This window comes from Oncorhynchus tshawytscha, unplaced genomic scaffold (assembly GCF_018296145.1).
Source record: "Oncorhynchus tshawytscha isolate Ot180627B unplaced genomic scaffold, Otsh_v2.0 Un_scaffold_2614_pilon_pilon, whole genome shotgun sequence".
In the NCBI taxonomy this organism is placed as follows: Eukaryota; Metazoa; Chordata; class Actinopteri; order Salmoniformes; family Salmonidae; genus Oncorhynchus; species Oncorhynchus tshawytscha.
The window spans coordinates 21500-22500 of NW_024609547.1; the positions used below are offsets into that span (position 1 = coordinate 21500).

The 1001-nt window shown below is 43.3% G+C and overlaps 1 long non-coding RNA gene across 1 annotated transcript in view; it reads left to right on the forward strand.

Moving 5' to 3' along the window:
- The first annotated feature begins 426 nt into the window (after positions 1-426).
- LOC121845072 overlaps positions 427-1001 on the forward strand; it is a 1681-nt gene continuing 1106 nt past the window's right edge. Inside the window, exon 1 of the long non-coding RNA XR_006082328.1 lies at positions 427-727. This is a non-coding gene — a long non-coding RNA (uncharacterized LOC121845072). The remainder of the gene's footprint in view (positions 728-1001) is intronic.

A 1001-nucleotide genomic window follows, 5' to 3' on the forward strand; every position in this document is an offset into this window, starting at 1 on the left:
TACCTGACATTCAGCCTCTAACCTCTGCAGGTAGCATATATTACCTGACATTCAGCCTCTAACCTCTGCAGGTAGGATATATTACCTGACATTCAGCCTCTAACCTCTGCAGGTAGGATATATTACCTGACATTCAGTCTCTACCCTCTGCAGGTAGGCTATATTACCTGACATTCAGCCTCTAACCTCTGCAGGTAGGCTATATTACCTGACATTCAGCCTCTAACCTCTACAGGTAGGCTATATTACCTGACATTCAGCCTCTAACCTCTGCAGGTAGGATATATTACCTGACATTCAGCCTCTAACCTCTGCAGGTAGGCTATATTACCTGACATTCAGCCTCTAACCTCTGCAGGTAGGCTATATTACCTGACATTCAGCCTCTAACCTCTGCAGGTAGGCTATATTACCTGACATTCAGCCTCTAACCTCTGCAGGTAGGATATATTACCTGACATTCAGTCTCTACCCTCTGCAGGTAGGCTATATTACCTGACATTCAGCCTCTAACCTCTACAGGTAGGATATATTACCTGACATTCAGCCTCTAACCTCTACAGGTAGGATATATTACCTGACATTCAGTCTCTACCCTCTGCAGGTAGGCTATATTACCTGACATTCAGCCTCTAACCTCTACAGGTAGGATATATTACCTGACATTCAGTCTCTACCCTCTGCAGGTAGGCTATATTACCTGACATTCAGCCTCTAACCTCTGCAGGTAGGATATATTACCTGACATTCATACGGTAGCGTCTACATGTGTTCTTCATTTAAACAGCCAAGTCACATCAGAACACATTTCTATTAGCAATGACAACCTTTGTAGTTTTTTTGTTGTTGTTCCTCACCCCCCTCCCCCCCAGTTCCTAAAATGACTGATCTTCTGCACTTTGCTATGAAGCATATTGCATGAGTTTAGCTGTTCTCTATCATGGTGATTTCCAGTAATAGAACTGGAATGAATCTCCAGAATGAAATCGAGGATGTCATTT